At 48.4% G+C, this 26,064-nt stretch overlaps 5 non-coding genes across 5 annotated transcripts; all 5 read right to left on the reverse strand.

Annotated features, from left to right (window-relative positions):
- Window positions 1-12,545: 12,545 nt before the first annotated feature.
- On the reverse strand, window positions 12,546-12,617 carry TRNAQ-UUG (transfer RNA glutamine (anticodon UUG)). The gene has a single exon. It is a non-coding gene; the product is annotated as a tRNA-Gln (tRNA).
- Window positions 12,618-14,218: 1,601 nt separating this feature from the next.
- TRNAF-GAA (transfer RNA phenylalanine (anticodon GAA)) lies at window positions 14,219-14,300 on the reverse strand. The gene has a single exon. It is a non-coding gene; the product is annotated as a tRNA-Phe (tRNA).
- A 5,427-nt stretch (window positions 14,301-19,727) lies between these two features.
- TRNAK-UUU (transfer RNA lysine (anticodon UUU)) lies at window positions 19,728-19,800 on the reverse strand. Its single transcript has one exon. It is a non-coding gene; the product is annotated as a tRNA-Lys (tRNA).
- A 664-nt stretch (window positions 19,801-20,464) lies between these two features.
- On the reverse strand, window positions 20,465-20,537 carry TRNAK-UUU (transfer RNA lysine (anticodon UUU)). Its single transcript has one exon. It is a non-coding gene; the product is annotated as a tRNA-Lys (tRNA).
- Window positions 20,538-21,930: 1,393 nt separating this feature from the next.
- On the reverse strand, window positions 21,931-22,004 carry TRNAT-AGU (transfer RNA threonine (anticodon AGU)). Its single transcript has one exon. It is a non-coding gene; the product is annotated as a tRNA-Thr (tRNA).
- Between the last annotated feature and the right edge of the window lie 4,060 nt (window positions 22,005-26,064).

Below are 26,064 nucleotides of genomic sequence, written 5' to 3' on the forward strand. Positions count from 1 at the left end.
CCAAAAATAGCACATTTGGTTTAAAAAGTCAAAAAAGGCACATCACCCATAATCTGATTGTGATGAAGTGGGACTGTTCTTAATGTTTCCTCTGAATAGTGTGGGGTGCCTCAGTTTCCCCTATGCAGTTCTTAAGTATCTAGGTGGTGGGGTAAGGGGGTATGATCATTGCAGAGCCCTAGAGGGCACGTGTGTGCAGGGGTCTGGACACAGACAATGGCTGACACCCTGTTTCCTGGCAACTGATGGCCTGGGCCCTTCCCCCCTGCAAGGTGAGAGTGAAAGGGTTGGAGAACAAAGGAATCAGGTGACCTCCTGGCCCGGGAAAGGAACAAAGCCCAGAGGACAAGGGGCTGGAGGGAGTTTCAGTTTGGGGCTGGCTGGGACATGCAGTGAAGTGCAGATGGGGTTGTCTGGCTCACTGCCCCCGCAAAATGGACCAAGCTGAGGGGTCCTGTTCTCTGCACCTACAAGCTCTGTGTTAGACCATGTTCCTGTCATCTAATAAACCTTCTGTTTTACTGGCTGGCTGAGAGTCCCGTCTGGCTGCGGAGTTGGGGGGCAGGACCCTCTGGCTTCCCCAGGACCCCAACTGGGCGGACTCACTGGGGGAAGCGCACGGAGGGGCAGAGGATGCTGAATGCTCTGAGGTCAGACCCAGGAAGATGGGAGCTGTGTGAGCTGTGTGTCCTGCAGACAGGCTGCTCCCAGAGAGGAGACTTCCCCAGAGTCCTGACTGGCTTCATGGGGAGCAGTTCCAGAGCATCGCCCAGGGACTCCGTGACACTGATACTTGGTGAAATCTAAGTATAGAACACCCAAGCAATTTGGGGATTGTGACCTGCTCCTTAACAGTCTCCCCTGAGGTTGGCGCTCACAGTTACAAGCTGCTCCAGATGGCTCCAGACCTCTCATGGATCAGTAACTGGTTAGCAGATAGGAAACAAAGGGTAGGAATAAATAGTCAGTTTTTACAATGCAAAGGAGTAAATAGCAGCTCTAGGCAGCACTTTATACCACCTGGCAGATACCCTGCAATTACCCAGCACTGCCATCCCCAAACCCTCTCCCTCTCCCCCATGCTTTGACAGTAGATTGGATTTCTTTTGCACTGCCCCCAAGTGGCAAGGAGCTGGGTGAGGCGGGTATCCTTGTTATGGGGATTGCAGTAGCACAACCGGGTCCCACACAGAGATCACAAACCGGGTAGAATTAGTGGGGAAAGCAAAAGTGGATGGGAATCTGGGAGGCAGTGACCATGAGTTGGTTGAGTTCAGGATCCTGACGCAGGGAAGAAAGGTAAGCAGCAGGATACGGACCCTGGACTTCAGGAAAGCAGACTTCGACTGCCTAAGGGAACGGATGGGTAGGATCCCCTGGGGGACTATCATGAAGGGAAAGGGAGTCCAGGAGAGCTGGCTGTATTTCAAGGAATCCCTGTTGAGGTTACAGGGACAAACCATCCCGATGAGTCGAAAGAATAGTAAATATGGCAGGCGACCAGCTTGGCTTAACGGTGAAATCCTAGCGGATCTTAAACATAAAAAAGAAGCTTACAAGAAGTGGAAGGTTGGACATATGACCAGGGAAGAGTATAAAAATATTGCTCGGGCATGTAGGAATGAAATCAGGAGGGCCAAATCGCACCTGGAGCTGCAGCTAGCAAGAGATGTCAAGAGTAACAAGAAGGGTTTCTTCAGGTATGTTGGCAACAAGAAGAAAGCCAAGGAAAGTGTGGGCCCCTTACTGAATGAGGAGGCAACCTAATGACAGAGGATGTGGAAAAAGCTAATGTACTCAATGCTTTTTTTGCCTCTGTTTTCACTAACAAGGTCAGCTCCCAGACTGCTGCGCTGGGCATCACAGAATGGGGAAGAGATGGCCAGCCCTCTGTGGAGATAGAGGTGGTTAGGGACTATTTAGAAAAGCTGGACGTGCACAAGTCCATGGGGCCGGACGAGTTGCATCCGAGAGTGCTGAAGGAATTGGCGGCTGTGATTGCAGAGCCCTTGGCCATTATCTTTGAAAACTCGTGGCGAACGGGGGAAGTCCCGGATGACTGGAAAAAGGCTAATGTAGTGCCAATCTTTAAAAAAGGGAAGAAGGAGGATCCTGGGAACTACAGGCCAGTCAGCCTCACCTCAGTCCCTGGAAAAATCATGGAGCAGGTCCTCAAGGAATCAATCCTGAAGCACTTACATGAGAGGAAAGTGATCAGGAACAGTCAGCATGGATTCACCAAGGGAAGGTCATGCCTGACTAATCTAATCGCCTTTTATGATGAGATTACTGGTTCTGTGGATGAAGGGAAAGCAGTGGATGTATTGTTTCTTGACTTTAGCAAAGCTTTTGACATGGTCTCCCACAGTATTCTTGTCAGCAAGTTAAGGAAGTATGGGCTGGATGAATGCACTATAAGGTGGGTAGAAAGCTGGCTAGATTGTCGGGCTCAACGGGTAGTGATCAATGGCTCCATGTCTAGTTGGCAGCCGGTGTCAAGTGGAGTGCCCCAGGGGTCGGTCCTGGGGCTGGTTTTGTTCAATATCTTCATAAATGATCTGGAGGATGGTGTGGATTGCACTCTCAGCAAATTTGCGGATGATACTAAACTGGGAGGAGTGGTAGATACGCTGGAGGGGAGGGATAGGATACAGAAGGACCTAGACAAATTGGAGGATTGGGCCAAAAGAAATCTGATGAGGTTCAACAAGGATAAGTGCAGGGTCCTGCACTTAGGATGGAAGAATCCAATGCACCGCTACAGACTAGGGACCGAATGGCTAGGCAGCAGTTCTGCAGAAAAGGACCTAGGGGTGACAGTGGATGAGAAGCTGGATATGAGTCAACAGTGTGCCCTTGTTGCCAAGAAGGCCAATGGCATTTTGGGATGTATAAGTAGGGGCATAGTGAGCAGATCGAGGGACGTGATCGTTCCCCTCTATTCGACACTGGTGAGGCCTCATCTGGAGTACTGTGTCCAGTTTTGGGCCCCACACTACAAGAAGGATGTGGATAAATTGGAGAGAGTCCAGCGAAGGGCAACAAAAATGATTAGGGGTCTAGAGCACATGACTTCTGAGGAGAGGCTGAGGGAGCTGGGATTGTTTAGTCTGCAGAAGAGAAGAATGAGGGGGGATTTGATAGCTGCTTTCAACTACCTGAAAGGGGGTTCCAAAGAGGATGGCTCTAGACTGTTCTCAAAGGTAGCAGATGACAGAACGAGGAGTAATGGTCTCAAGTTGCAATGGGGGAGGTTTAGATTGGATATTAGGAAAAACTTTTTCACTAAGAGGGTGGTGAAACACTGGAATGCGTTACCTAGGGAGGTGGTAGAATCTCCTTCCTTAGAGGTTTTTAAGGTCAGGCTTGACAAAGCCCTGGCTGGGATGATTTAACTGGGAATTGGTCCTGCTTCGAGCAGGGGGTTGGACTAGATGACCTTCTGGGGTCCCTTCCAACCCTGATATTCTATGATTCTATGATTTAGCCCCTCCTGGGGAGAAGAGCAGGGCCCGACCCTTTGAATTTGCCCTAATTAGCCCCATACCAAAGGGGCACCACAGATCCCTGGATTATCCAGATCTATCAAACCTAAACAAACTGCACAGGATTCACGGGTAAATAGCACTGGATGGGTTACCTAGGAAGGTGGTGGAATCGCCTTCATTAGAGGTTTTTAAGCTCAGGCTTGACAAAACCCTGGCTGGGATGATTTAGTTGGGGATTGGTCCTGCTTTGAGCAGGCGGTTGGACTAGATGACCTCCTGAGATCCTGTCAAGGTTCCTTCCGCACTCTGAACTCTAGGGTACAGATGTGGGGACCTGCATGAAAACCTTATAAGCTTATTTTTACCAGCTTAGGTTAAAACTTCCCCAAGGTACAAACTATTTTACCCTTTGCCCTTCCACTGCCACCACCAAACTTTATCTGGGTTCCTGAAAAGACATAGTTTGGAAACGTCTTTCCCCCAAAAATCCTCCCAACCCTTGCACCCCACTTCCTGTGGAAGGTTTGGTAAAAATCCTCACCAATTTGCATAGGTGACCACAGACCGAAACCCTCGGATCTTAGAACAATGAAAAAGCATTCAGTTTTCTTACAAGAAGACTTTTAATAGAAGTAAAAAAAGAATCACCTCTGTGAACTCAGGATGGTGAATACCTTACAGGGTAATTAGATTCAAAACATAGAGAATCCCTCGAGGCAAAACCTTACGTTACAAAAAAGACACACAGATAGGAATAGTCATTCTATTCAGCACAGCTATTTTCTCAGCCATTTAAAGAAATCATAATCTAACACATACCTAGCTAGATTACTTACTAAGTTCTAAGACTCCATTCCTGTTCTGTCTCCGGCAAAAGCATCACACAGACAGACACAGACCCTTTGTTTTTCTCCCTCCTCCCAGCTTTTGAAAGTATCTTGTCTCCTCATTGGTCATTTTGGTCAGGTGCCAGCGAGGTTACCTTTAGCTTCTTAACCCTTTACAGGTGAGAGGATTTTTCCCCTGGCCAGGAGGGATTTTAAAGGGGTTTACCCTTCCCTTTATATTTATGACACGCCCCCCCAAATCTCAGCTAGGGTGAAATGCTGGCTGGGATTTTTTCCTGGAGCTCTGGGAAAAAATAGAGTTAATAAGACACATGCACCTCTAAATATACTACCAAGTACATAAGGACGAACAATATTTTCCACATCTCAAGGATGATTTTAACCAGTTGATTCTGGGAAACTTTCACAGGAGAGTGCATCAGCCACTTTGTTAGAAGCTCCTGAGATGTGTTGGATGTCGAAATCAAAATCTTGGAGACCTAACTCCACCGAATAAGTTTTTTGTTATTTCCCGTGGTGGTATGAAGCCACTGTAGCGCAGTATGGTCAGTTTGAAGGTGGAAATGCCGTTCCCAAACATATGGGCTTAGCTTTTCCAGGGCATAGACAATGGCGTAACATTCTTTTTCACTGACTGACCAGTTGCTTTCCCTCTCAGACAGTTTTTTGCTGAGAAACACTACAGGGTGGAATTCTTGATCCGGTCCTTTCTGCATTAAAACTGCTCCCACACCACGCTCAGATGCATCTGTGGTTACTAGGAACGGTTTGTCAAAGTCTGGGGCCCTTAGTACAGGGTCAGACATGAGTGTCGCTTTAAGCTGGTTAAAGACCTTCTGACACTCTTCGGTCCACTGAACGGCATTTCGCTGTTTCTTTTTGGTTAGGTCTGTCAGTGGGGCAGCGATTTGGCTGTATTGTGGTACAAATCGTCTGTAATAACCGGCCAAGCCTAAGAAGGATTGAACCTGTTTCTTTGAATTTGGGACAGGCCAATTTTGGATAGCATCCACTTTGGCTTGTAGGGGATTGATAGTTCTTTGACCCACCTGGTGTCCAAGGTAAGTCACTCTGTTTAGGCCTATTTGACACTTCTTAGCCTTAACAGTTAGTCCTGCCTCCCTTATGCGCTCAAAGACTTTTTTAGATGTTCCAGGTGTTCTACCCAGGAATCCGAAAATATGGCCACATCGTCAAGGTAGGCGACTGCATATTCTCCTAATCCTGCTAGGAGATCATCTGCAAGTCTGTGGAAGGTGGCGGGTGAATTTCGCAGCCCGCAAGAGAGGACGTTAAATTCATACAGCCCGAGATGTGTCGTGAAGGTTGACCTTTCCTTGGTGGATTCATCTAGCGGTACCTGCCAGTACCTCTTGGTTAAGTCCAAGGTAAAGATGAACTGGGCCCGTCCCAGTTTCTCTAATAGTTCATCTGTGCATGGCGTTGGATAGTTATCTGGGCAAGTTACAGCATTTAGCTTATGGTAGTCCACGCAAAAACATATCTCCCCATCTGGTTTGGGAACTAGAACCACTGCAGATGCCCATGCACTTCCAGAAGGGCAGATTACACCCATCTGTAACATATCCTGGATCTCCTGGTCTATAGCAGTTTTAGCTTGAGGAGACACCCGGTAAGGTTGGACTTTAATTGGGTGAGCATTACCTGTGTCAATGGAGTGGTATGCCCGTTCAGTCAGTCCTGGGGTGGCTGAGAATGTCAGCGCGTAGCTCGTGCACAGCTCCTGGATCTGCTGTCGCTGCATACGCCTAAGGATCATGGAGAGGTTCACCTCTTCCACACCACCAGCACTTTTCCCTTCGTAGTAGACACCTTCAGGCCACTCAGCGTCGTCTCCTCCCTGGGCTGAAAACTGACAAACCTTTAATTCTCTGGAATAAAAGGGCTTTAGAGAATTAATATGGTACACCTTAGGCTTTCGGTTGGAGGTGGGGAATGCTATGAGATAATTAACAGCTCCCAGGAGCTCCTGGAACGTGAGCTTCCATTTTATGGGTCTGGAGTGCCTTTAAGACCATGACCTGGTCCCCTACTTTGAAGGAATGCTTTCTGGCATGTTTATCATACCTGGCTTTTTGCTCTTTTTCAGCACCCTGTACGTTTTCTTTAGCAAGGGCTAAAGAGGTTAGGAGGGTGTTTTGTAGGTTGGTTACAAAGTCCAGAATGTTAGTTCCTGGAGAAGGTGTACATCCCTCCCATTGCTGCTTCACCAACTGTAATGGCCCGTTAACCTCACGGCCATATACAAGTTCAAATGGGGAAAACCCTAAACTGGGATGTGGTACAGCTCTGTAGGCAAAGAGCAACTGCTGCAACACTAGGTCCCAATCATTGGAGTGCTCATTTACGAATTTATGTATCATGGCCCCCAAAGTTCCATTAAACTTCTCCACCATGCCATTTGTTTGATGGTGGTAAGGAGTGGCAACCAAATGATTTACCCCATGAGCTTTCCAGAGGTTTTCCATAGTTCCTGCCAGGAAATTAATCCCCGCATCTGTGAGGATGTCAGAGGACCAACCTACCCTGGCAAAAATGTCTGCTAGTGCTTGGCACACACTTTTAGCCCTGGTGTTGCTTAGAGCAACCGCTTCCAGCCGTTGGGTGGCAAAATCCATGAAAGTCAGTATGTCCTGCTTTCCTCTGGGTGTCTTTTTTGGAAAAGGACCCAGAATATCCACAGCTACTTGCTGAAATGGAACTTCAATGATGGGGAGTGGCTGGAGAGGGGCTTTGACCTGGTCTTGGGGTTTTCCCACTCTTTGGCATACTTCACAAGACCGGACATAGGTAGAAACATCCTTGCCCATTCCCTCCAGATCGAATGACCCCCCCAAACGGTCTTTGGTCCTGTTCACCCCAGCATGGCCACTAGGGTGATCATGGGCTAAGCTCAAGAGCTTGGCCCGGTATTTAGTTGGAACTACCAACTGTCTCTGAGGATGCCATTCTTCCTGGTGTCCACCAGAAAGAGTTTCCTTGTATAAAAGTCCTTTTTCTACAACAAACCTGGATCGATTAGAAGAGCTGAGAGGCGGTGGGTTGCTCCGTGCCGCCGTCCAAGCTCTCTGGAGGTTTTCATCTGCTTCCTGTTCGATCTGGAACTGTTCCCTTGATGCTGGAGACATCAGTTCCTCATTGGATTGTAGACCTATGCTTGGTCCCTCTGGAAACGATGTAGGGGATGGGGCTGTTTCCGTTGACTGTGAACCGCTTTCCTCTGGGACACTGTGTTGGGGTTCAGGCTCCAGCTGAGCCTCTTGTGTAGAGTTATGGGCTGCTGCCGGTTCAGATTCGGTGGGGCCCTTTGGTGTTGAGGTTGCAAGTACTGGATTCAGTGCTGGCAATGGGTCTGGTGTTGGTTGTTCGGCTGGTTCTGGTTCTGGGACTGGTTCCGTCTGGGTCTCTGGGACTGAATCCACTACTGCTGTTGCAGACATTGGCCTGGGGTCCGGATCCATCACCTCTGACCGGGTCCTGATAGAAGTTTCTGGAACAGAGCTAGGTGTCACGGCTTGTTTAGCCTGGCTGCGGGTGACCATTCCCACCCTGTTGGCCCGCTCCACATGATTGGCCAAGTCTTCCCCCAACAGCATGGGGATGGGATAACCCTCATAGACTGCAAAAGTCCACGTTCCTCACCAGCCCTGGTACTGGACAGGCAACTTGGCTGTAGGCAAATCGAAAGAGTTGGACTTGAAGGGTTGAATTATCACTTGGATCTCTGGGTTGATTAAATTGGGGTCCACTAAGGAAGCATGGATAGCTGACACTTGTGCTCCAGTGTCCCTCCACGCGGTGACCTTCTTCCCGCCCACACTCACAGTTTTCTTCCGCTCCAAGGATATCTGGGAGGTATCTGGGCCTGCGGATCTCTGGTGTGATTCTGGTGCAATGAACTGTAATCTGTTGGGATTCTTGGGGCAGTTGGCCTTTACATGCCCCAGCTCGTTACATTTAAAACATCGTCCAGCTGACGGGTCACTGGGGCGAGGTGGGTTGCTGGAGAACGGAGTGGTGGGACGATAAGGTGTCTGGGGGGTTCTTTTTGAGGTAGGTGGGGCCTTGGGCGGCCCCCGGTAATAGGGTGTGGTCTGGGGTTGTCCCTTCTGGTCTCTGCTCCAGCTGCGGCCAGTTTTCTTCTTCTCTGCCACCTCTACCAATCTGGCTCCAATCTCTCCTGCCTCGATTACAGTTTTGGGCTTCCCATCTAGGATGTATCTTTCTATTTCCTCAGGAACACCCTCTAAGAATTGTTCGTTTTGCATTAGGAAGGGCAAATTTACTTGAGATTCAACACTTGCTCCTGATATCCAGGCATCCCAATGTTTCACAATGTGGTAGGCATGTCGGGTAAATGACATGTCTGGTTTCCACCTTAGGGCTCTGAACCCCCGACGAGAATGCTTGGGTGTTATCCCCATTCTGACTCTCGCCTTGGATTTAAACAGTTCATACTTGTTCATGTATTCTTTAGGCATTTCAGCCGCCACCTCAGCTTAGGGTCCACTGAGCTGCGGCCTCAGCTCTACCATGTATTGGTCGGTAGAGATGCTGTACCCAAGGCAGGCCCTTTCAAAATTTTCTAAGAAGGCCTCCGTATCATCGCCTGCCTTGTAGGTGGGGAAATTTCTGGGATGGGAAGTGGTACCTGGAGAAGGATTGCTAGGGTTTGTTGGCATATTCTGCTGAGCCTTTACCTTCTCAATCTCCAGTTCATCCGTCCTCTCTTTTTTTTTCTCCTCCTCCACATGCTTCCTCTCTTTTTCCTTCTCCTCCTCCACATGCTTCCTTGCCTCCATTTCCCTCCTGTGGGCAGCCTGGATTTGTGCTGGAAATGGCCCAACTTTAGATAAGCTATTACCAGCAGGAGAATGGGTTTGTGTGTGGGCGGCGGGGGGGTGAGAAAACCTGGATTTGTGCTGGAAATGGCCCAACTTGATTATCATACACATTGTAAGGAGAGTGATCACTTTAGATAAGCTATTACCAGCAGGAGAGTGGGGTGGGAGGAGGTATTTTTTCATGCTTTGTGTGTATATAAAAAGATCTTCTACACTTTCCACAGTATGCATCTGATGAAGTGAGCTTATGCTCAAATAAATTGGTTAGTGTCTAAGGTGCCACAAGTACTCCTTTTCTTTTTGTGAATACAGACTAACATGGCTGTTACTCTGAAACCTGTAATTTGCAAATGAATTCCAATTCAACAGTCTCTCGCTGGAGTCTGGTTTTGAAGTTTTTCTGTTGTAATATCGCAACTTTCATGTCTCTAATTGCGTGACCAGAGAGATTGAAGTGTTCTCCGACTGGTTTATGAATGTTATAATTCTTGACATCTGATTTGTGTCCATTTATTCTTTTACGTAGAGACTGTCCAGTTTGACCAATGTACATGGCAGAGGGGCATTGCTGGCACATGATGGCATATATCACATTGGTAGATGTGCAGGTGAACGAGCCTCTGATAGTGTGGCTGATGTTATTAGGCCCTATATGGTGTCCCCGAATAAATATGTGGGCACAGTTGGCAACGGGCTTTGTTGCAAGGATAGGTTCCTGGGTTAGTGGTTCTGTTGTGTGGTATGTGGTTGCTGGTGAGTATTCGCTTCAGGTTGGAGTGCTGTCTGTAGGCAAGGACTGGCCTGTCTCCCAAGATTTGTGAGAGTGTTGGGTCATCCTTCAGGATAGGTTGTAGATCCTTAATAATGCGTTGGAGGGGTTTTAGTTGGGGGCTGAAGGTGATGGTTAGTGGCGTTCTGTTATTTTCTTTGTTAGGCCTGTCCTGTAGTAGGTGACTTCTGGGAACTCTTCTGGCTCTATCAATCTGTTTCTTCACTTCAGCAGGTGGGTATTGTAGTTTTAAGAATGCTTGATAGAGATCTTGCATGTTTTTGTCTCTGTCTGAGTGGTTGGAGCAAATGCGGTTGTATCGCAGAGCTTCGCTGTAGACAATGGATCGTGTGGTGTGGTCGGGGTGAGAGCTGGAGGCATGTAGGTAGGAATAGCGGTCAGTAGGTTTCCGGTATAGGGTGGTGTTTATGTGACCATCGTTTATTAGCACTGTAGTGTCCAGGAAGTGGATCTCTTGTGTGGACTGGACCAGGCTGAGGTTGATGGTGGGATAGAAATTGTTGAAATCATGGTGGAATTCCTCAAGGGCTTCTTTTCCATGGGTCCAGATGATGAAGATGTCATCAATATAGCGCAAGTAGAGTAGGGGCGTTAGGGGACGAGAGCTGAGGAAGCATTGTTCTAAGTCAGCCATAAAAATGTTGGCATACTGTGGGGCCATGCGGGTACCCATAGCAATGCCGCTGATTTGAAGGTATACATTGTCCCCAAATGTAAAATAGTTATGGGTAAGGACAAAGTCACAAAGTTCAGCCACCAGGTGAGCCGTGACATTATCAGGGATCAGAGTAACAGCCGTGTTAGTCTGTATTCGCAAAAAGAAAAGGAGTACTTGTGGCATCTTAGAGACTAACCAATTTATTTGAGCATAAGCTTTCGTGAGCTACAGCTCACTTCATCCGATGAAGTGAGCTGTAGCTCACAAAAGCTTATGCTCAAATAAATTGGTTAGTCTCTAAGGTGCCACAAGTACGCCTTTTCTTATTATCAGGGATAGTGTTCTTGACGGCTTGTAGTCCATCTTTGTGTGGAATGTTGGTGTAGAGGGCTTCTACATCCATAGTGGCCAGGATGGTGTTATCAGGAAGATCAACGATGGATTGCAGTTTCCTCAGGAAGTCAGTGGTGTCTCGAAGGTAGCTGGGAGTGCTGGTAGTGTAGGGCCTGAGGAGGGAGTCTACATAGCCAGACAATCCTGCTGTCAGGGTGCCAATGTCTGAGATGATGGGGTGCCCAGGATTTCCAGGTTTATGGATCTTGGGTAGTAGATAGAATATCCCAGGTCGAGGTTCCAGGGGTGTGTCTGTGTGGATTTGATCTTGTGCTTTTTCAGGGAGTTTCTTGAGCAAATGCTGTAGTTTCTTTTGGTAACTCTCAGTGGGATCAGAGGGTAATGGCTTGTAGAAAGTGGTGTTGGAGAGCTGCCAAGCAGCTTCTTGTTCATATTCCCACCTATTCATGATGACAATAGCACCTCCTTTGTCAGCCTTTTTGATTATGATGTCAGAGTTGTTTCTGAGCTGTGGATGGCATTGTGTTCCGCACGGCTGAGTTTGTGGAGCAAGTGATGCTGCTTTTCCACAATTTCAGCCGGTGCACGTCGGCGGAAGCACTCTATGTAGAAGTCCATTCTGCTGTGTCGACCTTCAGGAGGAGTCCAGCTAGAATCCTTCTTTTTGTAGTGTTGGCAGGGAGGTCTCTGTGGATTAGTATGTTGTTCAGAGGTGTGTTGGAAATATTCCTTGAGTCGGAGATGTCAAAAGTAGGATTCTAGGTCACCACAGAACTGTATCATGTTCGTGGGGGTGGAGGGGCAGAAGGAGAGGCCCCGAGATAGGACAGCTGCTTCTGCTGGGCTGAGAGTATAGTTGGATAGGTTAACAATATTGCTGGGTGGGTTAAGGGAACCGTTGCTGTGGCCCCTTGTGGCATGTAGTAGTTTAGAAAGTTTAGTGTCCTTTTTCTTTTGTAGAGAAGCAACGTGTGCGTTGTAAATGGCTTGTCTAGTTTTAGTAAAGTCCAGCCACGAGGAAGTTTGTGTGGAAGGTTGGTTTTTTATGAGAGTATACATTTTTGAGAGCTCATTCTTTATCTTTCCCTGTTTGCTGTAGAGGATGTTGATCAGGTGGTTCCGCAGTTTCTTTGAGAGCGTGTGGCACAAACTGTCAGCACAGTCTGTGTGGTATGTAGATTGTAATGGATTTTTTACCTTCAGTCCTTTTGGTACGATGTCCATCTGTTTGCATTTGGAAAGGAAGATGATGTCTGTCTGTATCTGTACAAGTTTTTTCATGCAGTTGATAGATTTCCACTCCATGCGGCTAAATGCAGTGCCTTGCATAATGACAGGTTTCAGAGTAACAGCCGTGTTAGTCTGTATTCGCAAAAAGAAAAGGAGGACTTGTGGCACCTTAGAGACTAACCAATTTATTTGAGCATAAGCTATCCAGTGGGCATCCGTCACGGAAAAGAACACTCACTCTCATGCATCCAGAGACAAGAAACCAAGCACATTTTGATCCATGGATTTGCATCAAACCAACATAGCTCCAGGAGGTCCCACTGAGATTTGAACTCAGATTCCAGGATTCAAAGTCCTGAGTGCTGACCATTACACCATGGGACCTGCTGCTGTTTCTTTTTCTGGACCCCTGTGACTCTCAACTGTCTGGCTTGCACTCTGCACTTATTGCTTCCCTCCAGCTGCTTCCTCTCACAGGATTCTCTCTCCTCCTCCATCGAGTGTGGTCCTGTATTACCGGATCCACGGATCCTGCCCTGAATCCCCACATCCCCCTGCTTTGCCTCTGTTCTCTGCAGGCTGCAAAAATGCCAGGGGAGGCCTCCCCTCCCTTCACTCAGTGGTCCCGCTCATATCAGCCAGCTGCAGCCTCATGTCCTGGAACTCGGCCAGCTGTCGCTTGATCCGGTCTTACAGTCACACGCTGACTGGCTCCCCTGCCTGGATGCTCTTGTGGAAATCCCACAGACGATGCTGCAGGACTTGGCACTGTTGGTTTCTTTAACTTGTGGTGTTTGCCTGGTCGCCGAAACAAAGCCGCCAACTCCTCCCTCACCAGCTCCCACCAATCCCACTGGTTGCCATAGAACCCTCTGATGCATTCCCATTCTGCCAGCACCACCAGGCCTAGCCGCCCCTCCCCTTTATCTTGCCAGCTCTGGAAGTTCAGCTTCCAATATCCTCTGTCATGGGTCAGGGAATTGCCCACATTGAGGCACATGGTGAGAGCTGCGTGATCCAAACAATCTATTAGCACTACCCTGCACTGGGCTGTCAACGTGCTCTCTTTCATGTAAATCCAGTCAATGCGACTCCTGGCCTGTTCCCACAGAAAGGTTACCCCCTCTGTGGCTGGTGTGAGCTTGGATGAGAGGAATAGGAGACTACCACCTCACTGGCTCCACTATGGAGAAACAAGTCCTCCAAGCCGACCTTGCTACAGACCTGTGCCAGGCAGTGCTTATTGTAAAAACGTGTCCTCTGACGGTCTGGAAAACAGGACCCGCGGTCCTCAGGCCGTCTGACACAATTAAAATCCCCCCCAACAGCAAACACTGTGTGGTCCAGAGGAAGGGAGCCAGTTCCTTCCATTGATCTTTCCTTTCACACTTTAACTGGGGACCATACACACTAATATAGCGGTAACCAGTGCCATGGAGCACAAAGTCACCAGTAATGCCCTCCTTGGGCATAGCTCCACCACGTTCTGTACTCGCACCGTGAATGTGAAGAACAAGACTCCAGCCCATCGTTCTTCCCTGGCCCAGAGGACCAGAAAGATGGGCCCTTCCTCCAATCACCCTCTGCCCATAGATCTGCCCTAAACTTGTTAATGTGCTGCCCACAATGTCCGAGTCCAGCTGCTCCAAGGCACTGAACAACAAGCACTTCCTCCTGGGCCCCTCTCCACGTGGACACTTTCACAGATGCCCTTTCCCCAGTACTGCCCTCGCTCAGCTGTGCAGAGGATCTTTCATCCCCAGTCCCTGCCCGTCACTGCCCAGCACCCCTTCTGGTACCATCTCCGATGGCCATGCCTCACTCTCTTCCCGCCATATTGGGTTGACCAATAAGTGTGTTGGAAAGATGGCTCCTGTCTCTCATTGTTAAAGGTCAGGTGGGCCAACTAGGGGCAGAAGCCCATGCTCTGTTGTCCTGCTGGGGAGCTCAAAATCAGGGACTCACCTCAGGTAAAGGTGCCACTGTGCTCCTAGAAAACAAGCCTGGGATCAAACCAGAGACCTTTAGATCTTCAGTCTAACGCTCTCCCAACTGAGCTACTTTGGCAACTATATGGCAGTCTTTTGCCCTGCTGCTTCTCTGTCCGGGATGTTTTTTCAGCCATGGCACACAAAAAGGACATCATTGTGAGCTGCCCATGAAGGCAAGATGCACTTTTGCCTGCCTTGCTCAGCTTGACTTGCTGCCTCACCCCGTTCCTACCTGAGTTCCTGGGTTGACCTGGTGGTGGAAGGAGATTGGGGGCCAGTGCACAGGGAGGAATTTGAGCTGGACCCTGAGCTAGACTAGACCCTGGTAGCAAGAGTCTGGCCACCACTTTCCACCCCACCCTGTTGTCCTGGCTTTCCCACTGGACGTCATTCAGGGAGGAAAGTGGGGCTTCTGCTTCCCCTCCTGGTTTTCACACTGCAGAGGAGTGTGAACAGGAAAATGAATGGCTTCTCCACACTCCCACCAGAGGAACCCGACGCCCTTAGCAGTGGCTGAGTAACAAGTGCTGTTGGGTGACAGGCCTTTCTCTGAGGAGCGGGAACAGCAGCTGCTCCCTCCCCCTCAGCTCCAGGTTCATTGTGGGAAATGCTCATTGCCTGGCTGCATGGGGGGAAGCTGCTCCATACTCTGGAGAGCGTCTGTATTGGTCTGTCTACACCCCGTCTTCATTGAGCCAGTCTGATCGAGTCCCAAGTGCCCCCTCCTGCTTGGCAGCTGAGAGTCTATGCACACATCAACCCCCCCGACAGCCCCCTTAGCCAGCAGCAGCGCTAGCCACCTCAGCACCACAGGGGAACTCAATGTACTTCTTGGGGGAAAATAGCTCCTTGGCATCCAGCTGCTAGAATGAGAGCCAGGAGAGAGCAGTGTCTGGCTCACCCTGGGGGAGAGAAGAGACCTGATGAGTGTGGATCTCCTTCAGTCTCCCCCACAATGCTGGTCAGTTTTATTGTCACTGTAATAGTCAGTGCTTCCCTTCAGGGGCATCCCTAGGGGGGTGTGGGGCCTGGGACTAATCCCTCCATTTCTGCCCCGGACCCTGCCCCCACTCTACCCCTTCCCCCAAATCCCCACCCCAACTCTTCCAGCCCCTGCTCCACCTCATTCCACCTTCTGCTCCCTCTGCCGGGAGATGCTGCGAGCTGGGGCGGGCTGGGGTCACTGATACCATTTCTCACCGGTGACTGTGGGGCTGACTCCTGCTGCCAATGTCAGCCCCCCCGGCTAGGCCCCTTGGGCCAGTCTGACCCCCCCACACTCTAGCCCCACCTCCCCCTGGGCTGGCCTAGCACCCCCGCTCCCCCCGCATGACACGCACACACAGCTGTCCCTAGGGTACAGTGATTGGGACAGTTGCCACGGGGCCCCCCAAAGGTAGCAAGTTTAAAACAAATGAACAAAAGGAAGTACTAATTTACACATGGCACAGTCTCCCTGTGGAACTGGTTGCCCTGGGATGTTGTGAAGGCCAAAAGTATAAGAGGGCTAAAAAAAGAACTAGATCAGTTCATGGAGGATAAGTCCATCCATGGCTATTAGCCAGGATGGGTAGGGCTGCAACCCAATGCTGTGAGTGTCCCTAGCCATTGTTTGCCGGGAGCTGGGACTGGATGACAGGGGATGGGTCACTCCATGGCTGCCTGTTCTGGTCATTCTCTCTGAAGCACCTGGCATTGGCTATTGTCAGAAGACAGGACACTGGGCTAGATAGACCACTGGTCTGACCCAGTCTGGCCATTCTCATGTTCAGATGAGACCTCAAGTCTTGGGATTAGGAATATCTTTCTGTATTATCTCCTGATTATTCTAAATTTACACAAACTTAAAATATGGCTTTAATTGGTGTTTGTGTATATTTTTCTCTTTCTCTAGACGTGAATTAGGTACAGGTCTCCTGTCAGAGAATTTTCAAGTTATCTGCAAAGAGCCTACAGCAGTGATCTCCAACCTTTTTACGCCCAAGTTCACTTTTTGAATCTAAGGATAATTCAAGATCTACGCCACCCCTTCCCCGAGACCCTGCCCCTTCTGCAAAGTCCTGCCCCACTCATTCCATACCCCTCCCGTTGCTCACTTTCCCCCACACTCACTCACTTTCATTGGGCTGGGGCAAGGTATTGGGGTTTGGGATGGGGGGCTTGCTCTGGGCTAAGGCTGAGGGGTTCGCAGTGTGAGAGGGAGCTCTGGGCTGGGGCAGAGAGTTGGGGTGCAGGAGGGGGTACAGGGTGCTGGCTCTGGGAGAGGGGTCAGGGCTGGTGCTTGGGGTGTAGGAGGGGGTTTGGGGTGTAGAAGGGGTTATGGGGTGCTGGCTCTGGAAGGCAGCTCAGGGCTGGGAGTTGGGGTGCAGGAGGGGGTAGGGGGTGCTTGCTTTGGGAGGGGGCTCAGGCATGGGGGTTGGGGTGCGGCCTCCCACTGGGCAGCACTGAAATCATAGACCATAGCTTGTGTACAAGGTGGACTGCACAACAATGGGTATGTCCCACCTTACCAAAATTAGAAGAGCCCTGCTCCTTACAACATAAAAGTCTGGCAACCTGTTACTGGGATGAACTAGATAACAGTACCCCAAAAGTGTATTTTGATAGAAAAAGTTGTGTCTGTGCCACTGGATTAGAGGAGCTTGTGTGGCAAGATAAATACATCTCAGAACCACCCGTAGAACAGTGTGTGTGTAATAGAACTATGTTAAAAATGCCCACCTTAACACTTTACTTCCCAACTCATGAGGATAAAAGAACTAACACACTGGATACCAGTAATATTCAAGACTTTAACTTCTCTTTGGGGGTCAATTGGACAAGCCTGTATGAACTAATGAAGAGAAATGAACAAATTAGCCAACTGATTGAAACCACACGGACTCAGGTTCAGACACGCAGTTTGGCTATTTTACATCAGGGATTTGAAATATTAAGAGTGTCCGCACAAGCAGAACAAATCATGATGCACCATTGGTGTGATATTTTTAAAGGATGGGCCCCCTCTTGGTCTTCAACTTTAAAAATTATGTTACACCCAATTGTTTTCTTTATTCTGAGAAGCTCCATGTTTGGGGGGAGGGATAGCTCAGTGGTTTGAGCATTGGCCTGCTAAACCCAGGGTTGTGAGTTCAATCCTTGAGGGGGCCATTTAGGGATCTAGGGCAAAAATTGGGGATTGGTCCCCCTTTGAGCAGGGGGTTGGACTAGATGACACCCTGAGGTTCTATGTTAATTGTAATGTGTGGCATGTGCTGCTGGATGAAAAGACTGTATTTTAAGCTGAAACCACAGGCTCACATTGCTTCACAATATATAGCCTTGAAACAATTACATAAAGTGTGACCCATTCAATACCCCTGGATTGAAGGGTCAAAGGGGGACAATGTAGTCCTGATAAATGAAATTGTTTGTAGTTGTTCACTTTATTCCTATAACTTCATAAGTAAAGTTTTATTAATGAAACTTCATTCATTCATAAAACTGGGTACCCCAATAACTGACTAACTGACAATTAAGCTGCTTGTTAAGAGCCACAGCTGTTCAGGCCACTGCCCTTGTAAATTTCACTTTCAATCCAATTGCTGCTTAAATCCCTGAAATTTACACTGTTTCAACATTGTAACTTCTGCTCACTGTTTGTCATTCATTATACTTGTCAATAATGTAACGTTTGTTCACTGTTTGCCATTCCTTACACTTGTCCATATTGTAACTCAAACTCCATTTTAACTTGTCCCAAACTCCATTTTAAAATGCTCACTCCATTTTGTAAAAGCTTGCTGTGACCTTCATTTTTGCAAAACCCTGCTGTAATCTTATTAGTGTAGTTTAGATGTGTGAATGAGGTATGGATGGATGATGGAATCAACCTCCAGCCCCAGCCTGTCCTGATGAAATAAAGTTCAAATACCAACGGCTGAAGATGCAGGGAACAGCCCTAACAAAGTAAGAAGACCCCACCCTAAAAAGAAAAGAACAAAGGTACAATAGAAGAAAGATCAAAGCCAGGTCCTAGGCTGAAAGTCCCATCTGCAATTGACGGGTGATCAATCACACCGAACCCAGAGGCAGCGTGATAAAGCAAGACCTATAGACTCTGGATTCAAACTAAAAGCCGATTAAAAAGATGGGTGAGATGGAAGACTTTGGGTAACGTTCTGCTGCCAACATTGAGGGGCATCAGTGCGTGCCCGACAGAGACCCAGCCCTTCCTCGTGCCCGGCTTTCCTGGCCAGTTAGCCACCACGAGCTACGATCCCAAGCTGTGAAATCAAGCCACGAGCTCAAGCTATGTTGAGGACTGGTAACTATCTACCGGCTGCAGAACATTTGATGTGTGTGTGTGTGTGTACATAGGTATTAGATATTAGTTATTGGTCATAAATCAAATTGCGTTATAATAAACGTGACAACTTGCCTTGCTCCCTGAAACGATCCTGTGTAGTGTTGTCTGTGTAACAGCAGCACAGGCTACTGTTCTACTGCCCTTTACTCATAAAGTAACAACAACATTTCATTACCCCCCTGCCCCCCCCCCGCATGCAAGTGGTTTGTAACCCAACCCCAGCCAAAATCTATCACTCGGGCAAGGCAGCTCTGTTTGCTGGATACCTCGGTAGATTAGGTGTGAATGTAAATACAATCTGGTCCTGAATCCTTTCCCCCCAGCCCCCAGCTCATCACTAGCTGTCTGGGAGAGATCATTTAGACTTTGCTTACAAATCATCATTTGAAGTTATTAGGTTGGCCAACATCACCGACATGAATGCTCTGACATGGTCATAAAAACAACAGCTGTATAAGGAAGCTAGTCTATGTTCATACTTTCCAAATCTATTATACTTTTTCAGACACACGTATTTTATCATACACTTTATATGCTTTTAAAGTGTGTATTAATATTTCAATTTCAATTCAAAAGTCCAAACAATCACTACATTGGCAATACTCTATGTAATGAGTTCACAAACCTGGACAGGGGGGTGGGGTTGGGGAAATTCAGGAGGGGTGTAGGGAAATCCTTGCCTGCACCCCTCTCCAACTAGGGACCCTGAACCCTGCCATCCTCACCGCTCCCTCGAAGGGAAGCCAAGCGCTTGGTGAGCACCTAACGCTGACGATACAATGCTTTCAGGCTCTCCAGGGAGCCCACATCGCTCTGCTGTGGGAGGGAGCCCTCAATATGAAGAAAAAGCTCCAAACATTCCCCACACCCCCAGCCAGATCAGCACAGACACATGAAGGCAGAAACAGAGGCAAGGAGACAGCTTTCACCTCCACCACATAAGATGCAGCCAGCCATCTGGGAGGAACCTGCTATACGCCCAGAGGCCTTTATTCCTCCAGCCTGCGAGGACAGAGGGGATGTCAGGAAGTTTCCCTTCAATCTCACGCACAAAAGGCCCTTCTTAGGAAAGGCAAAATTCTGAAGAGAAAAAGAGAAAAAAACATCAAGAAGGATGCCAAAGAGAGACTTTTATGATCTTGGGGAATAGTTCAACACCTGACCAGGGACTTGAACCCTTGACCCTCAGATTAAAAGTCTGAGGCTTTACCAACTGAGCTAGCCAGGCTTATGAAGAAAAAGAGCAAGTTCATACAGAGGAGAAACTAGTCAAGAAAAAGAGAGGAGGAAACAATAGAGGAAACCTGCTGCTCTCTCTCTCTCTCTCTTCCCAGCCCTAGCCCTGGTCTCATCCTCCCTCCAGCACCCTGAGGCATTTTGCCAGCACAATGCCCAAGTCAACTCCACCCTCCCCAAACTCTAGAAGGCCCAGCTCATCAACCTGGCCACTCTTACAGCCTCCTCTCCAGCCCTGACCAATAGGGAGGAGGATTGAGTCTCCCTCCCTCAGGCCCACCCTTCAGCATTCCTGGGTAAAGACCAACACCGCCAAAGTGACTTTGGGCCAGCAGGTCAACCAAGAGGGCTGCCTCCTAGGCCTGGCTGCAGCCCAGCTGCAGGACTCAGAGTAAATCCAGCTCACATCCCTCCCTCTCTCTTCTCCTCTCCCCCTCCCCTTGGCTTTCTCAACACCTGGCCCCACAGCAAACCAGAGACTGGTGCTTTCTGGGCCTGCTCCTGCAGACGTGGGCTTCTATCCTGCTTCTTAAGGACTCAGCAGGAGAAAGGGGCCTTTCCACGAAATGGCCACAACTTCTGGGAATCCCTGTCTGGCTCTGGACACCACAAGGAACCATTTGGCTCCTGGCACACAAGGCAACTTAAAAGCTGAGTGCCTGGACAGGGGCTTGAATCCTGGACCCTCAGATTAAAAGCCTGATGCTCTACAACCTGAGCTATCCAGGCTTGCTGAAAGGATCGATCCCTTTCACCACAAGAAGTAAGCCAGCAGGCAAAAGAGAGGCAAAAAAAAGTCCCAGGAACCCCTCCTCTTATTCTCCACAGCCACTGTCTTTCAGCAGGATTCCTCCTCCTCCTCCCTCCTGTGCCTCAGTGCGACTAAATCTCTGCACCTAGACAGCCAGCCCATCCGCTGCATCCCAGTCCCCCAGGCCTAAGCCTCCCTGCCGAAGTCCTGCAAATGGCTCCATAGAATTAAGTCTCACATCTCACTGGGAACTTACTGATGGGAGCCTTAAAGTATCTGCACATGGCCCGGGTGCCTGTTAAGTACCGAGACCTGTGGTGGCTCATCATTCATGGGAAACTGTCCGTCCATGCCAACGTGCATGGCCGGCATGTGCAGCGCAAAGGTTGCCCCCGGGCGCTGTGTCAGTTTCTGGCACCACTTGAAACTATGGACCACTTTCTGGTGGCTTGTTTTTTTACCTGGCAGGTGTGGGGACTTCTGGCTACATGATGGTGGATGCCAGACTTGGTTGGACAGGATTATTTACAGGTCGCCCGAGGCTTGTTCCTGGATCAAGGAGGGCAAGGCACAGGGCGCCAGCAGAACCAGCTGCAGCAAGGGCACACTCAGCAGGGGCCGCCATATAGTGGGCGGGTGTCATGGGACACACTGCGCCTGATCGATGCCATAGCAATGTACCACCTTTGGCAGAGCCGCTGTCAGGAGCATCTTCAGCGATGAAGGCAGTTCCCTGTAGCAGTGGCTAACAGGGTTTATGTGGCTGTTAACCGGCTGGCTGTGGGTGGAAAAAAAATGAGTGACTAGCAGAGTGGAGGCGGGTGTGGACCGGGCTCTGGGACCAGGACGAGCCTTGATTCCCTCCTGCCGGTCTTTCTCTCTAGGCAGGACGGGGCTTTCCAGCAGCAACTGGGAGCAGTTGAGTTTCATGTTCAGGCCTGGTATCAGTTCCTCCGGGTTTCTGCTAAGCACCCAGGGCCCTTAGCAGGTGCTCAGTGCACAGGACTGGCCTGGAAACCCTGCATTACTCCCTACTGCATTATTCCTTTTTTGGTATTTCCAATGGTTTTGTGTCAGTGATTTCATTTTTGCTTTGTATAATGGGGTTTTCTGCTGGATCCGATATTTTAATTAACAAAAAAGACAAAAGACACAGGCTCTCCTGTCACAGAAATTACAGCCGAGGCAACATCCTTGCTAACGCATTTGCCTTTTCATCAGCTCAAGGCTGGTGATTTGATTCTTTCCAACTTTCCTCTGAAAAGAAGCCTTTTTCTTAACAAGCAATTTCTTGGATTGCTGACACACGTCTCTTCCGTTTCCTAGAAAGACATTACAAACTCTGAGCAGAGGAGACAAAGATATGCAGTAAGGCACCACTGGGAATTGAACCCAGGATCTCCTGTTTACTAGACAGGTACGTTAGCCAGCTTAGCCATGGTGCCTGCCACTGGAAGTATTAGGCAACTGCTCCACTTGATGCTCCAAGACAACACATCCAAATTGCAAATAGTTTTCTGCAAGGCCTCCCCGATGTCAAGCTGCCTGGCTCTCTGCACACAGAAAGCCACATCTGAGGGGAGAGAGGGTTTCTAAGGCACTCTTTTCCTGCTAGCAGCTGTGTTCGTATAGTGCTGCATTGTGGTCGCAGCAACCTCGGCTTGACTCTGAGTGACAGTAACCTTTTCATCAGCTCCAGACTTGTCATTTGCCACATTCCAAGACTTAGCCACAAAGAAGCCTCTCTCTCTGTCTTGAACAAGCATTTAAAGGATTGCCCAGGAAGGTCTTTTCTGGTTAGAAGAAAGAGATACCAAAAAGGGAGCCCGACAGATACAGTCGTCTCAGCAAGGAAAGTCTGACAGGTCAAGCCAGGAGCTCCTGGTTCCTAGAAAGGCTCTTCAGCGAGCTCTTCTGAAAGATCACTCTCTGGAGGCCTTTCAAGAGCCACTGCTGATGCTCACTGAGAAAGAGATGCCAAACCAGAATTCTCCACTGCCTCCAGACATGCAGCTATTAGGAGCTCTGGGCACAGAGAGGCCCCTGCTAGGGGAAAAAGGCTTTGGCAGAATGTGACGCTCTGGACCTCAAAGTAGCACCCTGGACCCCCATATTCACAGCTGTGCTATGATTATGATATGCTTTTGAACAAAGCATGCCCTGTTAGGTATGGTTTAAAAAGTCTTGGTCCATTGAACATCACTAGCCTGTTGGATTGTATGTGCTATCATTGTATGTGATACAATGTATGTAAACACCCATTTTTTCATGGTTTGTATGTATAAGAACATCTTCTGTATTTTCCACAGTATGCATCCGATGAAGTGAGCTGTAGCTCACGAAAGCTTATGCTCAAATAAACTGGTTAGTCTCTCAGTTGCCACAAGTACTCCTTTTTTTTAATTGTATGTGAAGTTATCATGTGTTGCTATCTGTTCATTCGTGAAATATGGGGTAAGTGGGAAAGGCCCGCAGCTAGCTTTTCAGTATCAACAAAGGAGCAGCCGACATCAGGACCAACAAGACGTGTATTGGTGGCCCATTAAGAAGAATCCAAGCTCCCATAGACTTCTCAGCGAGGGCACGGTACACAATGGGGGCTACCTAACCCCCATGTCCCAGCAAGGGTCTTTCTAGCATCTGAAGAGAAAATATAAATGAGGCTTGATGACACCACCAAATGGCCTCTCATCTCTGGTAACGATGCTGGTTCTCCTGATCCCAAAGGACCAAGCCCCAGACCCAGGTCAATATACAAATCAGATCATACCCACAAATCACGCTGTTGCCAATCCTTTAGAATCTAAAATCTAAAGGTTTATTCATAAAAGGAAAAAGATACAGGTGAGAGCTAGAAGTGGTTACATGGAATCAGTTACAAACAGTAATGGCAGAGTTCTTTGTTCAGGCTTGCAGCAGTGATAGAATAAATTACAGGTTCAAATCAAGTCTCTGGAGAACATCCCCAGCTGGGATGTGTAGGGCTCCTGTTTGTAGCAAAGTCCCTCCAGAGGCAGGGAGCAGGATTGAAGACAAGATGGAGATGAGGCATCAGCTTTTTATATTCTTTTCCAGGTGTAAGATCCCCGCTTTGTTCTCACTGTGGAAAATTACAGCAAAATGGAGTTTGGCGTCACATGGGCAAGTCCCTGCATACTTTGTTGAGTCACAGGGTGTATTTGCCTTCTCTCAATGGGTCAATTGTGTAGCTGATGGTCCTTAATAGGCCATCCAGCAGCCTAGGCACAGCTGACACCAACTTGTCTGGGGTGTCACCCAGAAGCATAGCACAATAGTTTGAAATACCGACAGTATAGAGCCAATATTGATAACTTCAACTACAAAAATGATACACATATACAGATAGCATAATTATAACCAGCAAACCATAACCTTGTCTTAGACACCTTATTTGACCCCCTTTATACAAGATGTGGTGCCACTACAGGACTTTGGTTGCAACAATGATCTATACAATCTCAGTTCATGTCAATAACGTCACACCTCCCCCATCTCAACACCTGGAAGATCATCCAGAAGAGAAAGACATTGAACTGGGGAGATTGGTCCGAGGCTGAGAGGGAATTCACCCTGTGTAAGAACTCAAAACTGCCTGGAACATCCAGTGGGGTGACAAAAGTTATTTGATTTAATTCTTGCTTAGTCTGTTCAAGTTAGAATTTAGACTTTGATCCCATTTTTATTTGTTATGTAACCAACTTTGACCTCTGTGCCTAACACCTCTAATCACTTCAAATCTATCTTTCTGTAGTTAATAGACTTACTTTAATGTTTTATATTTACTAGTGAGTGTCCAAAGAGCTTGGGAAAGTTGCTCAGATTATACAGTCTGGCGTATGGCCACTTTCTTTGGAGGAAGCGGTGAACTAATTAATGAGCTTGCACAGTTCAAGAGATGTTCTTGAGCAGTGGAAGACGGTACATTTCTGAGGTGCAAGGCTGAGGGCTGGGGAGATGTGCTCGTGTCTCTCTCCGTGTAATTCATGAGTGGCTTAGAGAACATTCATGCTACTAGGCTGGGTGTGTCACTGCAGGTTGTTGGCTGAGTGATCGCAGCACCTGGAGGAGTTTTGCTGCTTGTCGCTAGCACAGCATTGTAAGAGACAGCCCAGGCTGGAGAGTTAAAGGGACAATTTTCACTGAATATCAGAACTCCCATAGCGGATCAGACCAATAGTTTGTGTAGTCCAGTATCCTTCTTCTGGCAGCAGCCAGTGCCAGGTGCTTCTGAGGAAATGAGCAGAACAGGCAATCACTGAGTGAACCATCCCATTGTCCACTCCCAGCATCTGGCGGTCAGAGGTTTAGGGACACAGAGAACATGGGGAAGCATCCCTGATTACCTCAGTTAATAGCTGATGCACTTATCCTGAGGAACTGATCTAATTCTTTGTTGAACCCATTTACAGCTTTGGCCCTCAAAACATAACGAACACACATCTACAACCCCAAGAGGGCTTGACAACCACAAGAATCTAAAAACAGGAGTTATACACCCGGAAGTCAAGAAATGTGAATAAAGACATAATATTGTGTTCTTATGGGCCTCTTTGTTCCTGAGCCTTTAGGAAGCAGTAAGGCCTCTTCCACAAAAGCTGGAGCCTAAACACCTGAATGAATCTTCATCTCCCCTCATCCTTTTCCTGTTACCTCACCCAAACATTTCATAGACCTAAGGCCATAGCTACACTACAAGCCTATGTTAACTCTCGTTACGTCAGCGTAGGCTCGCAACGGTCACTGTGTCACTTGTGTGACCGACTTCCTTGTGCTATTGTAATAAATAAAGAGCTCGCACCCTCCTTGAAGTATGTTGAAGGGAAACCCTAAGGAAATTAAGAGTTTAAATTATCCTCCACGTGTCCCGCATCCCACTAAACTGAATCCAACCCACAGGTCACTTGGGCAGAAGTATCAGTGTCAGGATGCTCCATTGTTAGCACAGTAAATGAAGCTGCAAAATAAATGATGTTTAAATGACCTCACTCTATATTTTGCAACCCTGTATGAAGAGGTAATAGATACAGACATACACCAGGCAGGGTCGTTTGGAGGCCGAAGACTTTATGCTTTCATCCCATGCCACTGTCAAGTTTTAGCAAATTAGGACAAGTCAGCAAATAAGAACAATCTCAGGTATCAATAACTGCTACAGGTAGCAAATTCCTATAGGTAGCAGTTTTTGGCACTACTCCTGTGCACCTCTGCTCCCCGGCTCTTCTTGGGCTCCTGCTCCCACCTTAGCTAGGCCCCACTCTGGCCGAGGTAGTTCCAACTCACATGGAGGATGGGACCCCCTGGCCTGGTGACTCCCTCATTAGACTGCCTGGCCTGTCAGTCCGGCTAACTTGGAGCTTTGGCCTCTCTGCATTGCCCCTGGTGACTGTCAGTCTCAGGGTCCTGATTTCCCATTGACCGTTCCCTCTTCTATTGGTACTGGGAACTAGCCAACCAAAAAAACCTCACTAAGATTTAGTATGGGAC

The sequence above is a fragment of the Natator depressus genome, chromosome 22, assembly GCF_965152275.1.
Source record: "Natator depressus isolate rNatDep1 chromosome 22, rNatDep2.hap1, whole genome shotgun sequence".
NCBI classification, from domain to species: domain Eukaryota; kingdom Metazoa; phylum Chordata; order Testudines; family Cheloniidae; genus Natator; species Natator depressus.